The sequence below is a fragment of the Lissotriton vulgaris genome, chromosome 7 (genome assembly GCF_964263255.1).
Source record: "Lissotriton vulgaris chromosome 7, aLisVul1.2, whole genome shotgun sequence".
In the NCBI taxonomy this organism is placed as follows: Eukaryota; Metazoa; Chordata; class Amphibia; order Caudata; family Salamandridae; genus Lissotriton; species Lissotriton vulgaris.
Window position 1 is genome coordinate 1,561,663,298 of NC_141695.1, and position 16,085 is coordinate 1,561,679,382.

Below are 16,085 nucleotides of genomic sequence, written 5' to 3' on the forward strand. Positions count from 1 at the left end.
GAACTTCAGGCAGTACCGAATCATAATTTGAAAAGTAGTACTCAAATCCTTCCCTACCATAAAATATACTAAGCAGTAAACTACATGTTATCCCATAAGTCAATGGGAGATGATGATATCTAATGCCTTCGTCTACAGAAGCCGGCAATTGCATACAAACGTAGCAATCTTTGGCCTCCATGGCATCGATATATTCGTACAATAGTTTAGCATATGCGTTTGACCTAAAGTTTCCCTGTGACTCGTCTACATGTAACCTACGAGCTTCATCTGCCAATAACGCCTTTTCACGTATAACGTTGCTCTCTTCGTTCTTTCCCACAAGAGCAGGTCTCAAAGTCGTTATAGGCTGTACATTTGCTGTTTCTTTATCGCTTTCATGTCCTATTATGTATGATATTGTCACTACCGTAATTATGAGAAAAATTACTATTGTTATCAGTGTACCTATTATACATCTAGCTCTTCGGTTTGGGTTGCCGTTCTCCATGTTATCAAAACAGCGTAGCTCCTTCTTTTGCGAAAAAGTTTTTCCTTCTGCAGTCTTTGTTTGCTTTATTTGCTTTCTCAGTCTGTAAAGTGCTTTTTATCAACAAAGTCTCTTTTTCGCAACAATGTCTTTTCTCTTTTAGCAACAGACAACCCTAACCCTTCTCCGTCCACTAACTGTAATCCCTAATTTTATTCTTCTTTCCACTCGGTGCTAGGTTATCTTCTTCTTTATAGCTTATATACAAAAGTCTTTTATGCATCCACAATTATTCTCGCACCTGCAGCTTTCACAACAATTTCTAATAATTCAAAACGAATAACTTTTTCTTCTTCTTCTGGCATTTGCTGACCAAATGTTGGAAATTGTAATCTATTTAGCACTAGATCTTGAATTTGACTCAAATATGGGGGTATGGGAAGTGTGAAAGTCAGTAATCCCTCAGTCTCGAGTCCAGGCGTCAACATCCATATCTCCACTGCCACAAATGGATCGTGATCGATTACTTTCACTTTCTTCACTCTCCCAGATTTCTGTCCCCAATACATCTGCTAGATAAGTCCACTCTGGGGTGGCGTACCTTCTGCAGGGCACACGTACCCTCCTCGATCTCCTTGGACTTTCAGTTCCTGAATCTGTAGTTTCCTCCTCCTGATCCGATTCTTCAGCGATCGGGACAAGAGTTCTTTCTTGCTTTTCTTCTGAGCTTGGCCTTTTCTTTCTCTCCGGCCAACTGGCTTCGTCTCTCTTTGTCCTTCTGCTCCTTGTTCTTGGACCAGTCTCTTGGTCACTCTCAGTTTGTTCGATATCTGTATCGGACTCCCAACTACTTTCTTCTCCCGAGGCGACTTCGGTCTCACTGGTATCCTGACCTTCGTCGACCTGTTCCGTCTCAGTCTCAGCCTCTTCGCTCACCTCCACAGCTTGGCTTTCCCCCTCTATGGCTTCTCCGCTTTCCGCTGGATTCTCATCCGAGAGAGGAGCTGTTTCCTCTAGAGGTGTTGGCACTCTTCGGGTGTGTGAGGCATGTATCCAGTTTGGCAGACCTCCACACTTTACTGCAGTATTCGTCACAAGTATAACTTGAAACGGTCCTCTCCAGCGCACGTCTAAGCAGTTCTTCCTGACATGCTTCTTCACCAGGACCCAGTCTCCCGGACTCAGGTCGTGGCACAGATCTTGTGCTGATGGAACCTCTGCAGCCTGGACCTGGAGGGACACAGAATTTACGGCGTCAGATAGTCCCTTACAGTAGTCCAAGATCAAATCGTCTGTGATGTTCACTAGAGCTGCAGTCGGAACCGATGGCAATCTCATGGCTCTCCCCATTAGCACTTCATGAGGAGAGAGACCTGTTTTCCTATCTGGTGTGCTACGTATGCTCATAAGAACCACTGGAAGTGCGTCTGGCCAACTCAGGGATGTTGCTGAACAAACTTTGGCAAGTCTGGACTTTATCGTGCTGTTGATTTGCTCTACAATCCCTGAAGCTTCTGGTCGATAGCTGCAGTGTAACTTCTGATCAATATTCAAAGCTGAACATAGCATCTTCACTATTTCGCTATTAAAATGAGTTCCTCTGTCCGATTCCAAAGAGGATGGCACCCCAAACCTCGGTATTAACTCTCTAAGTAACCATTTTGCTACTGTAAGTGTATCGCACCTACGTGTAGGGTAAGCCTCAACCCATCTAGAAAATATGCAAACAATCACTAAAACGTATCTGAGTCTGTTACATTTGGGCATTTCTATAAAATCAAGCTGCATTCTATTGAAAGGCCCCCCAGACCTCCCAATATGACTCAATGTAACTGGTGTTCTCTTGCCCACGTTTAGTTGCTGACAGATCGTACATCGCTGACACACTGCTTCTGCCGCTACTCTAAATTTGGGATTAAACCACGTTTGTCTGAATACTCTCACCATAGCATCTCTTCCTATGTGTGCTGATCCATGCAATTTCCTTGCCATAGGACTAACAAGTTCATTTGGTAAAACTGCTCTCCCATCGGCGGATATCCAGAAATTCATTTCGCTTCTGGAACAACCTGCTGTTTCCCAACTCTTTTTCTCTTCATCTGGTGCATTTTCCTGAACACTTCTTAATTCATCCCACGTATCTACAGTGTCTAACAACATTGTCAATTCAGTTCTTTCCTGGATTCCCCCCACTTTTACATCAGTGTGAGAATATCCCTGTTCTGCGCAGTAACGCGCTACTTCATCCGCATAGCGGTTTCCTAGTGACACAAAGTCAATGTTCTTCGTATGCGCGGCGCATTTGACCACTGCTATGGCTGTTGGACCTTGCAATGCCTCTAACAAAAGTCTCACGAATTCTCCATTCCTAATGGGAGAACCCGAGGAGGTCATGTAACCTCTTTGAGACCATAACTGCCCGTAATCGTGAACTACCCCGAAACCATACTGGCTATCGGTGTATATGGTGACTCGAAGTTTGTCGCCCGCTAAGCAAGCACGAGTCAAAGCAACAATTTCAGCTACCTGAGCGGAGTGTACTCCTTCCAGGCAAGCGGCTTCTATTACTCTCGTAATTGTGCAAACTGCATAAGCTGCTCTCAGCTGACCGACATTGTCTCTTACACATGAACCATCAACAAAGAAAATTTCATCTGGGTCAGTCAATGGCTCATCTACAATATCGGGTCTCGGTTTGGTGCATAGTTCAGTCACATCAAGGCAGTCATGATCTGTACAATTTTCATCATCCACCTCATTCGGAAGTGGCATCAAAGTTGCAGGATTCAAGACGGAGCATCTTTTTAGGGTCACATTCTCGGCAGCCAGTATGACTTGCTCGTAGCGTGTGAGCCTGCTATTTGTCAGATGCTGAGTCTTAGTCCTGGTCATTAACAGTTCTACAGAATGTGGTACATACACCTCTAACTGATGACCCATAACTACGCTCTCAGATCGTTCAATGCTGACACCCGTTGCAGCTACGGATTTGAGACATCCGGGCAACGCTGCGGCTACTGGATCTAATGTAGCCGAGAAATACGCCACTGGTCTACGCGCATCTCCGTGGATCTGAGCTAAAACTGCTAAAGCGCATCCCTCTCTTTCGCAGCAGTAAAGCAAAAATGGTTTTGTGTAATCAGGCATTCCTAAAGCCGGGGCACGACATAAGTCCTCCCTCAGCTGCAAAAACGCCATCAAACAATCTTTGTCCCATGGTACCGGATCACTTACTCCTTTGTGCGTCAGTTGTAATAAAGGTTTTGCCTTCAGTGAGAAGTTGGCTATCCACTGCCGACAATAACCGACCATACCTAGAAACATCCTGACTTCTCTTTGTGTTGTAGGCGCATTCATTTTCATGATCCCCTCTATTCTGTCTGGAGACACCTTCCGCTTTCCCTTTTCAATCCTATGGCCCAAGTATTGCACTTCAGTCTTACAATATTGCAATTTACTTGGAGACACCTTGTGCCCATTCTCGGCCAAGTGATTTAACAAGGTTATGGTGTCTTCTCTGCAAGCTTCCTCAGTTTCTGACGCAACTAGGAGGTCGTCTATGTACTGTACTAGAACCGAATTCTTGGGCAGTACTAGACTTTCAAGATTTCGTTTTAATAACTGGTTAAAGATCGATGGGCTTTCTGTATACCCCTGAGGGATACGACACCATGTTAAAACGCGATCTTCCAGCTTAAAAGCGAAAAGATACTGGCTCTCTTCATCTAAAGGTATCGAAAAGAAAGCCTGGCATAAATCTATCACTGTAAACCATTCAGCTTGGAACGGTATCTGAAATAATGTCACTGATGGATTCGGTACCACTGGACAACATGAGACAACAATATTATTAATCTTCCGAAGATCCTGCACTATTCTGTATTTCCCACTAGGCTTCTGCAAACCCATAATCGGGGAGTTACATGGACTTCCCACGATCTCCTTCAGTATTCCCTGTTTAATCATGTATTCGATCACAGGCTTTATTCCTGCAATCGTCTCTGGAGTCAACTTGTATTGTGGGGTTCTTGGATACTCCGCATTTGGTCTTACCAAGATTTTTACTGGTTCTACTCCTTTAATCAGTCCTATTTCTTCTCCAGTAAAATCCCACACCTCAGCTGACACTTTCTCTCTCAAATCCTGTGGAAGTTCCTCCACTGTTAAGGTAGGATATAGTTCCACGCACTCTTGCGAGTTTACAATTTTAAAATCAGCATCCTCATCATTTGTCCGTACTTCTACTCCTTCAGGTGTACAATGTATTGTGCAATTCAGTTTGCACAATAGATCTCTTCCTAGCAAACACACAGGGCTAGAATCACAGATCACAAACTGATGTTCGTCACTGTAATTCCCTATCTTTACTGACACTGGTTCGGTCAGAGGATTCGTCATCCTCTTATTTGCGACTCCTACCACCTGAATCGTCTCTCCCGATATTGGCAAACCTGGGACTACCGCTGATCTCAACGTAGATCGAGTAGCACCCGTATCTACCAAAAAGGTTGTAGGACATCCAGCTACTTCAGCCTCTACGTATGGTCCTCTCTGATCTACTTCCAGGGCTGCTCCTAGAGTACAGTCTTCCTCCCTGTTTACTCGTTGCCCTGTAAGAGGATCAACGTAGTAGCATTCCTCTCCTCCTACAAACAATGGCATTTGTCTATAGGTTTTCCCTCCGTTTGTGATGCGAGGCGGTTGAGGAAACGGGGCTCGAGGAGTCTGAGTCCCCCCTTTGATAAACTTTCCCTTCGGGGCTGCGGCTCCCTTAACCACGTTCTTCTGTACCTCTTCCTCTTGTTCTAATTCCCCTGTCTCAACACTGTAAGGACACTCGCGTCTCCAATGTCCCACTTCGTTACACTGATGACACCTCGTTGTCTTTTTCAGTGTCGCGATATCCATTCTCTGTCTCGGTTTTTCTTCCTCATCTCTGCTCTGATTATTCTGTTTCTTTGCTTGCGTTCCTATTCCCTGTTGCCGCTGTCCACCCTTTCCAGCTGCTTGCATTTGTACCAGCATTAACTTTTCCTTGAGTTTCTTTGCCTTTGAATCTATCTCATCGCTACAGTACCTTGCATACCTCAGAATTTCATCTAAAGGTTTGTTCTGCCAACAGATCAAATGCTGTTGTATCATCAGGCTTATGTCTGGTCTTAATCCTAAAACAAACTTCGACACAAATTGTCCTATGTCCTTAGGATCCATTACGTCTAACCCACTGTATTGTTTAAATGCTTTCAGTAGCCTCTCATAGAACTCGTGAACTGTCTCTTTGGGCTCCTGAGTTGTTCGATCTATCTTAACCCAGTCTATGTCTTGTACTGGCACTTTCTCTTTTAGCCATGTTATTACTCTTTCGTATTTCTCCATGACTCTGTCTGATGGACCATTTGTCCGAATATCTCTCGGAGGCTCGCAAGCGGGCCATTCAACACTAAGCTTGCATGCCGTCCACAAATCTCCGGGTACTACGATATCGAACAATGTGTTCAAATCGATCCACAGCACCTTAGAGATCTTCACGAACCTCTCTACCTGCTTGTACCACTCAACGGGATTCTCTCTAAGCTTTGGGAAGGAATTGGTAAATGCCGCCAAATCCCCCCTACTCCAGGGTACATGAACATAATTTCCGTTCGCGATTTCTCGCAAAGGGAAAGCTTCCATTCGCATTAGGTCTGTATCTTGGGACTTCGCAATTGTACTTCTTCTAACAGATCCCCTTTTAGACCATTTTTCCTCCCATCTATCTAGATCTCTCCATATTCTGATACACATGACTAGTTCTCGTATGTGTACCCTTAGTCCTATCGTTCTACGTTCATCCAGATCTAGGTCTGTGCAATTCAGCCTATGATTGGGCTGTAAAGCTTTGGTTCGTGACAGGTCTATCATATATCTATTTGCCAAATTAGATAATTTTTCATGAGCTGACCTCGCTTTCCGAGTAACATCCTTGGCTAAGAACAATATTTCATCTGGTGCGTACAATTCTAACCTTTCTATTTTCACTGTGCCGTCAATTATTTCATCTAAGTCTGATTTTAAGCTCATTACATCAATCCGTCTAGCTTTTATTTCAGCTCTCAGTATGTCAGTCCTAGGTGGTTCGCTCATACCTCTCTTATCTCCACTATGCGCCCTACGCCTGAGCACAGGTGAGTTATGAGGAGTTCTCTTTCCATCCCTTTGTTCCCACCTCTCTAGATACCAAGCCTTTCCATCTTACCGTGGGGTGTGGTGGAACATTACTCCATCCCCCATCCCTACACTTCGTCGTTTCGGCTCGGTTTCTCCAGATACGAGATAGGATCCACCGTTCTGTTCTAAACCACTGTAACTCGCTTGTTGTCTGGTGTCGCTCAATAACCGATAAGGTCCTTCATGGCCCTCCATGCTCCCGCGATCTCGTTCTTGATCACCAGAAGTATGGCGAGACGTTTCGCGACTCCCTATATTCTCATGACTCCGCTCGCGTTCACCGGATGCATGGCGAGACCCTTCACGACTCTCCATGTTCCCGTGATTCCAATGTTGCACCGTTTCACCCGGGGTATGGTGAGTGCATCTGAAAGTATTACGGTACTCCTGCGTCCTTCGTTCTCCTTCACTAAAGGTGACACGAGGCACTTCGCCACACCCTGTACTCCTGTCTTCGTGCATTTGCCTATTGCCGCTGATAGTAGGACAATTATTTCCTCTGCTTTCCTGACTCCCTCTCTCCCACTCCGGGCTGCTTTCGCCAGCTCCACAATGAGAGAGGATCCGGTTATCCTGATCTCTCCACTCTGCTCCTGTTTCTAAACTTTTATTCCGAGCCTCTTCGGCAGTATCCCATTCTTTCAGGTATTCCCTTAATTCCTTATGGGTTTTCGGTTTTGGTCCCCTTAAGTCCATTGGCCCTCTTTGACGCCCTTGTTCTACCCAGGGACCTGTTGCGGCATCTAATGGAGTACTCCGACTCGTCGGTGCTAGTATCTGCCTCTGAGGATCCCTATACTCCATCTCTGCCCTTTCCCTATCCCATCGTGCCTGTTCCTCCTGCTGGACCCCTTCTGGGTTGTAGATTGACACAATAGGGCCTATGGTAACCGGTACCTGTAAAGCGTCTGGCATTTGGTAGGACCTTGCATGTTGCATTTCTGGCATTTTCTGGACCACGAATCTTCCCACTACTCTCTGTTCGGAACTAGATTGAGGTACTACCTCCTCTTTCTTAGCATCCCACTCTGTTACTGGGATCGATTTGTATTCCCCCCATCTAGCTCCTTCCTCTTGTGGTAATATAGGACTTGCGGCCCCTCCGCTGTACGGAGGTGGTCTATCTGTCAATAGCCTCTCTATCAAATCCTCTTCTGTCTCGCTTTCCTCTTCTTCCTCTAGAGGTTTCTTTTCTCCCGTGGCTTCTATCATGGTGAACAATTTGTCTGCTTCTATCTTTTGTACTCTCCATTTCTTAGCTTCCTCATCCCATTTGGCATCCTGTACTGCCTTTACTGATCGTCTCACTCTTTCCTGGCGCCTTTTTACGCTCTTTTCGTGTGCTGTTCTAAACCATACACTAAGCGCTTCGAACTGTGTTGGCCTCGGTAGAGGTCTTGTTGCAAGCATTACCGCTTTTAGTTCGTTCAACACATCTAGCTTAAACGTTCCAAATCTCGGAAACGCCAGTTCCTTGTTCCCTTCCGTTAGCTTGTTCCACTCGGAAATCCATAATATCGAGTGTAAGCCTACATTCACTGCCATATAATAAGCTGGTGTGCCTTCTGGTGGAGCTTCCTCTCCGGCATATAAGTTTCTTCTATTTCTCCTAAAGAGTGCTCTTAAGCTCTTAAAACACTTCATTTTCGATACTTTACAATTTTCCTTTACTCTTCCTTGTTTACGTCCCGAGGACAACCACCAACCAATCCCTACGCGGCTCTCGCTAATCGGCCTATCTCAGTGCGACTTTCCGCTGACGTCTGACAAACTAACCAATCTCAGCTCGGTTCTATGCTGACGTCACTCGTTTCCTCTTGCAGCAATTCTCCTTCTTTCTCAATTTTCCTCACGATTTCATATGCGTTTTCATTCATACACTGAAAAAAATGACTACTTCCGTCCAAGCGATCACTTTTCTCTGACTGTACGGCCACAGTCTAACTGTAATTGTCACCTCAACTGACGAAACGTCTTCCCTCTTACGGTCAGACGATCGCCTCAACTGATAGGTTACTTACACACAGTAAACGTACGACCAGCGTCCGTTACTCATTCACTCACTCTTACGCTCCCCCTATCATCGGTCTGTCGGGAAATCAATGGTACCTCATGACTCCCTTTCAATGGTAGACAAATTACTCTGGGTGTTCGATACACCCGAACCACTTAAGTCCTTCCCTGGAGCTTAAGATTTCATCCGGTTGCGCGCGCTCACAACCTTCCCTCAATCACACTACAGGCATTCAACTCCGCTTGACATTACAACACAGGAACAACATAAAACACCGCAATCTTACAACGCATGACCCTTATACTCACTCTCGACCGACTCTGCTGCTTTTCTCTCGTCGCACCATCAGCACCGTCTTCGGCTGGGATTCTTCTTCTGGTCGTCGATGACTAGGGACCTTGGGGTAAACTAAACCTGGCCTAGGTCGTCTTCCTCAAGAAGATAACCATCATTTCTCTGCTACCAACTGCGGGGAATGAGATTTTGATATCAATTTATGATCAATTTAATAACTTATCTCATTCATCTATTTTGGACCGCTAGTATCTGTCATTGAGTAAAAGACAACCCCCGCATAGGTTAGACAAACCCCATTAACTGACGCCACTCGGAAGAACCACTTACAACTGATAAAGTTTGAAAGTTTTATATAAAAAATCAAAGTTGGATGCAATTACAATCCTCTCGGGATCAAAGTATACAAAAGAATACAAAATCAATTCCGATATCAGCAATCTAAAGCTTCGATGTGAAGTGGTTCCTTGGCGTCATCTACAGAAAGAGAAAAGTATCACATTAAATCTGTCCCTACTCTATGCTATGTGACATCCCTACTTCGCAAGTTCTTAACCTAAAAAGGTGTCAGCAGTTTGACTCCCAAAGAAGTTCAAACTCTCTTAGCCTCTAAAGGTAACTTAAGTTTAAGAAGCAGTACCCTCTCTGCCTACCCATCCGCTCTTCTAAGGGTCCTCGGCCTACTGCTCTCTTGCGCTCTGATCTTTCTCAGCGCATCTGCTCAAGTCATCTACCCTTGCCCTTCTTCTCTCTGAGCTGTTCTCTCTCGCCTTCCCTGTTCCTTCTGAGCAATTCGCTTCCCTGTTCCTAATCTCCAATTGCTATCTTATCCCCGGGGTGCTGTCCCTAAAATACACAATCACAGTGTGGGTGGAACGCCCCTTGACGCCCACCACGGACTTTCCCCGATGATGTCAGCTTCTAGCTTCTTCCATTGCTTCATCTCTTTCGCCGTCCGTTAACTTGACCTTTCTTCTTTAGATGTCATCTTCATCTTCTTATTGGTGACTTCATTCAATATTATAATTGACATTTCAGAGCACAAATCAACATCGTCAACAGAACTTTAAACTACGACTATGATGTTGACCCTTCTAGGTCCTGTGAATGGACTTCTCAAAACAACTCTCAAATTCCAAGCGCTTCTTGTCACGTTCAGGCCATAAACCTCGTCCAGCGTTGTCACCTTAAATCTAACAAGTGCTAGACTTCTTGGCTCTCATGTCCACATCAAGCTATTTACGACTCCTGTAAGTCCGCTAAATTACATACATTGGACTGCGCTCCTGCTAACCCTTGGTCAGTCAGGTTAGAATCACAAATGACCTAAACCCTTCTAACATTTCTACAAAAAGCCTTCTACACAGTATAACCTTTAACACACATTTATATATTCGTATTTAGCTAAAGTCTTGATTATACTTGAATACATTTTACATAGAATATATATATAATACATAGAGTACGAGGTTATGCTTATTCGTTACATCGTCGTATGTATACTTTCTGCGCACTTCTCCACGTTACATTTCTCGCCGCTTCTCCATTTAACGTTTCACACGTACATGAATTCTACTTTGCACGTTCTACATTTCGTAAGCATTTCTACACATCAGCCCACTACGTATACGGGCCTTCTAAATCTGATACATGTTCTAAAGTGAATATAGTTACATTTCCTATATTACTTTGGATTATCTCAGTTTTCTATATGCTATAAGTGTTACTTCACATTACGATATACGTTTCATTCCTACGTTTATACAATGTGCTTGTAAATACGGCCTATACATAATTTCTATTCAAATTTGCGCTCTCTCAATAGTGTGTGCTCTGTGGCATAATTTATAATTTGTAATGGATGAATCCGAATTATAAATTTTAACTCGACTTTGTTTTAGTCCAGTCTGCAAATCGAAACACTCCAGGCTATGATCAATTTTAATGGCATAGCTGAAAATTATGTTCAATCAGATGGTAAAAAGAGAATGCTTTTCGAGTAACATTGACTCATTATTAAAATGAACCTCATACAATCTATCGGCATAATAATGCTTAAAGGGTAAGGACCATCCTAAGAAAGTGATGTTTTATTGGTACCGGCTTTTAAGACATGTATTCAGTGTGCAGAAGTTTTATAAATTTGCTGTAGAATATTTTAATCTGTAATAATTTTTGTTGAATTGCTGTAGGATATTTTAAATCAGTAATTATCCCTTTGCACCTGTTTAAAGATTATGATCTAAACAAACATATTTTTGACTGACTATCGGCATATGATTTCAGCTATTTATCATCCCTCGTGTATAGGTGGCATGTACTCTGTACACCTGAACTCTGTGCTTGTTCAATAATCCTAATATGGCCCTTATTTAGAGTTTGTCAGAGGGGATAATCCATCGCAAACGAGAGGGGAGGTGGTATAATTTCTGCCGACGGGATATCCGTCACATTTTGGTGGAGTATTCAGTCTTCTGACCTCAAAACAAGGCTTTCTTTATGGGTGGTGTTGGCTAGCTCAGAGGCCTGCAAAATGATTGAACTTTTGCACAATAATATGCCATTAGTTCATGTAGTCATATAAACAGTCGGTATCTTGATTATTTTTCAAATTTTACAGATTGTGGTATACAACTGTGTAACGCAGTACAATACATCGAATATCAAACAATACAAATATCAAATTATATTTCATAAAAAGCACAAAAAAGTCATCCACCGCAATATTTACACTGGTATCTTTGTCTGTGCAATTGCAACTGTAATTGGAATGACAGATCAGAAGGTGAGGAACATAGAATTTGAAGGATAAATAAAAAATATTACCTTTAGTTTAACATTCACACAATCTACATTGCCAACATTGTTCTCAAGAAAATAAAAATATATGTTTGTTTATCCTTGGTACATTCCACCCATAGATAGCTCCAAAGCAGACGTGGGCGCTGCCCAGTATAATTTCAGATAACTCTGGGCAATGCAGGAATACGATGCACTTAGAATGTTGTGGAGATACCCATCTTGTATTTCAATGCGGGACATAATGGATATCCAGGACTAAAATGCTTGCTTCCCTGCATTCTTAGTGTTACTTTGCTGTATGTGTTAGAGAGCCTGGGTTTAATTTAGCAATCTGAAAATTAAGGCCCATTATAGAATACAATCTTGGGATGCAGAAAATTGGATTTCGGTATCTGGTGATAACTGACTTTTTCCATTAACAGTTTCCATAGGCAGCTAAAAAGATCCAGCATGCTTTGCGTTTTATGTTCACATAAGTAATCAGTAACGGCCTTATTCTGTCATCCAGCATCCAATTGTTTCAGATGAACATTTTCCATTAGTAACTTTCATAATATACATGAACTTGAAAATATTTAAGGGAAGGTTTAGCTTTTTTAAGCGCCATGGACCAGATCACAAAACATTATAGGATGGTGCTATGACATCCGATTGTTGGTACGTTATTGCAGTGCTTTGTGCAAGCACGTTTAGCAGCATGCCTTGAAAGTAGATTAGCGGAGGTGACAATGTCTATTTGGGCATATTTGTTCCGTTGCATTTTCTTGTGGTGGTAAAGTATTGTTTTTAGCGGTATTATATTTTTTTGTGCTGTATTATTTTATACGATTATTATTTTGTGGTACTGTAGTTGTGGTTTTTTTCGTACTGTTGTTGAGGTCTATTATGTTGTTGCTGTGTTGTTGTTTGTTTTGTGTGTCGTACTCAGTTGTGCTCTGTAATAACGTTACAGATGCCGACAAATGCTGATACATTTACCTGCTAAAGCAGTACGGGGCATATTATCAAGGGGGCGATAGGCCATTTTCGCCACTTTAGCAGCTGCTTTTGGCCGCTAAGTGGTGATAATACTATCGCCCTATTAGCAAGCTGTTGCTAACAGCAGTCAGCGACAGCTTGTAGGTGATAGCGAGAGGTTTGGGGCCCGCTTTGCATGTCAGCGATATTTATCGCTAATGACATGCAAAGTGGGCGTACCCAACCTGAAAGCAGTCGCTAACATCGCTATTGCCTATTAGCAACACAGGCGTAGCGATGGAAATATTTGCGCTAAGCGCGAATATCTCCAAAAACTAACACCTGCTCAGACCAGTTCTTACCCATTATATCCAATGGTAGGTGGATATAATGGCTAAGACCCTGTTAGAGATAATGCGTGAATATCGCTGTATACTCAGCGATATTCACGGATTTTGCCGCTATCGCTGGGAATTTTATCGCTTTTGAGATAAACATTGCTAATAGCACGTTATCTCAGCAATAAAATCCCATGATGCGCGGTGATAAAAAAATTGCCGCTAACCCTACTTAGCGATAAATATCGCTATTTGTTGATAATATGCCCCTACATTCTTTTAAGCTTCAGTGACACCCATTCAACATAATCTAAAGTGGTAAAATAGCACTGCTAGAGCTCTTTAATGATTTACGCCACAGCGGTTCATCTTTAACATTATGGTGGACATCTTTTGATGGCCAGGAACAAAGAAATGGGTCTGACTTAGGAGATTGGGACATAACAATAACAACAGCAAAATTAAACCAAAACGAATACGGGGCATTAAGATAGGAATAGTCTTGAAGAAATCCAGGGACCTTTTGATAGGCCATCAAGAGGCTGAAACCTTTTAACAAGGGTAGTAACCCCAATTAATAAACACCTGAACCACATCATTCTTAACTATGCTAAAGGCAACCAATAATAAAGGGAAGCTCGGGTGTCTTTAATGTATTTTTAATCTTTAGACCTGTTAGGAATAATATTAAAAAATAACCCTAGAATGTGGTTGAGCCCACCATGGTTTATAGGGACCAGGGTGAGACCTGATGATGAAACTGACATCAATAGTGTGTGTGTGGGTCCATAAAAACCCTTTGAGGATGCTCTGTTTCATAGAGGCACAATTCTGAACTGAGCCTAGGGTCTGATTATGATCTTCGCAGACCGGATACTCAGTTACAGTGGTGACAGATCTCCTGTCTGCTGAAATATAAATCCTATAGGATATATGTCGCAGCGAGGGTTCATCCTATACGGTAGAGAAGCGTTGCACCATTTGCTGCGGCGCTCCTCCGCCCTAAAGGGGGAACAAATATATTAACATGTATTTATTTATTTATTAAATTTTTATAGCGCACAACTACCCGGAGGTGTCTCGGCGCTGAAAGATAGAGGAACATAGGATTGAAGGGAGTGCTTAGTGGTTGAAGAGCCATGTCTTTATTAACCTCCTGAATGTCCTGAGGGACGGGCTGGCCTTGATATGTAGTGGAAGGGTATTCCACAATTTGGCGGTGGCAACTATGAATGCTTTTTCAAGAACTCTGGGCCAGAGTTATTGATTGCTTTATATGTCATACATAAAGCCTGAAATTTAGTTCGGCTTCTGATTGGTAGCCAGTGTAGTTGGCGAATAACTGGGGAAATGGATTTAAATTTAGGTGTACCAGAAACGATTCTTGGTGCTGCGTTTTGCACTAGTTGTAGCTTATTTAAGACTTTTTCCTGAGCATTCAGAAAGAGGCCATTACAATAATCGATTTTTGCCATAACCAGTGTACACATGAGAGTCTTTCCCGCACTCAGGGGAAGGAAAGGGAGCAACTTCCTTACCATTCTAAGAGTGTTAAAAGAAGCGCATACAACTGCATTCGCATGGTGAGTGAACGAGAGCTTGTCATCGAAAATAACCCCAAGGTTCCTGACTTTATTGACTGGTTGAGGCGGAGTTCCCAACTTGGTTGGCCACCACGTAGGGCTTGAGGTTCTAAATAAGGGACTTTGATTCGTCCCCACTCCTGCACATGATAGTTTCAAGTGTCGGAGTGAAATTTGTGAAGTTCTTAGAAAAATTAAACAAACATTTTTTTTGCAGATAAACCACAGGACCCTCCTTCAGTGTTCAATACAAATCTCCACCGCCCCTCTACTTTTTGTCCAACAATGAGCACTGTAGGACCAGAAGTAGATGTCTTCGAAGAAAAGGCTTTATCTGACATTGAACAACTAGAGCAGACAGAATCCAAACGGAAACACTCTAATATGAGCAAAACGGAATGCTTGGCAGTCAAATCTTTGGAAAACAGTACTTCCATTACCATCAAGCCAGTCGATAAAGGCGGGGCGGTTGTTGTACTTAACACTACAGACTACGAAACAGAAATCAATCGCCTGTTGGGAGCACGCCAGAATTACCAACCGTTAATGCGTGACCCCACAGCAGAGTTGCTCACGATAATTACAGCACTAGTGGTGGAGGCTAAAGAGAAAAAGTGGATCACGGCGAAGGAAATGGATTTCCTGATTAACCCAAAACCAAGGACTCCAGCATTCTATATTGTCCCGAAAATCCACAAGGCCCAGTCCCCACCTCCGGGACGACCTATAGTGTCCGGTATCCAGTCTATACTGGAACCACTGTCTCAATTTGCAGACTTCTTCCTTAGGGAATGTGTCATCACCCAAGCATCATACGTACAGGATACGACTGATGTACTGAATATACAGACGGACATGGAATATGATCCGGACCAACAATTCTTGGTAACAATTGACATCGAATCGCTATATACAAGCATACCCCAGGACGCCACGCTGGTGGCAGCAGCACGGACCCTAGAGGGGAGAGAGTGGTTTTTCGATACACCTCCATCTTTTGTCATGCAATGTATTGAGATAGCACTTACCTTAAACTTTTTCCAGTATAAAAACCAACTTTATTTACAAATATCTGGAACGTCGATGGGGGCTACATTTGCCCCAGTCTAGCATGCATCTATGTGGGACAGTTCGAGACTCATTATATTCATCATCCATCGAACCCGTACCAGAAGAACATCTGTCTCTGGAAACGATTTATTGATGATGTCCTGTGCATGTGGACTGGGTCTGAGGCTATATTACAGGAGTTTTCTGTATGGTTGAACAACTTGGACCCATGTTTGAAATTTACATGGCATTACAATAAGAAGACAGCAGTATACCTGGACCTTGATATACTAGCCCAGGACCATCAACTTACCACACAGGTCCATAAGAAGCCGACTGATAAAAATTAGTTGCTCCACAATAACTCATTC